The following is a 313-nucleotide window of genomic DNA, read 5'->3' on the forward strand; positions in this document are numbered from 1 at the left end:
GGCAAAAGCAACGACAACGTGCAAAATATGAATGTCATCCGAGTGTGCAGATACCACGTGACTCTTGCACTCGATGAGAGGAACCGGGAACACAAAGACCATTTCCGAGGTTTCGAACACACTCGTTTGCTCCTTGAGAGAAGATGGGGTTCTGGGCAAGCAATTCGGACAAATCTTCGAGTTTGGGATATTTTCTTTGAAGGAATTTTTTATTTGTTGATATTTTGAATCTTCTTTTTTTTGTTCCTTTGTTTGTATACTCCTTTTGTACGTGTGTACATTCACTTGTTTATTTACTCACAGAATGACACGC

General features: G+C 40.3%; 1 protein-coding gene across 1 annotated transcript in view; it reads left to right on the forward strand.

Moving 5' to 3' along the window:
- Window positions 1–313, forward strand: part of LOC119586935 (putative neural-cadherin 2) — a gene marked incomplete at its 5' end in the record, with an annotated part of 72205 nt that overhangs the window by 45912 nt on the left and 25980 nt on the right.

This window comes from Penaeus monodon, chromosome 22, assembly GCF_015228065.2.
Source record: "Penaeus monodon isolate SGIC_2016 chromosome 22, NSTDA_Pmon_1, whole genome shotgun sequence".
In the NCBI taxonomy this organism is placed as follows: domain Eukaryota; kingdom Metazoa; phylum Arthropoda; class Malacostraca; order Decapoda; family Penaeidae; genus Penaeus; species Penaeus monodon.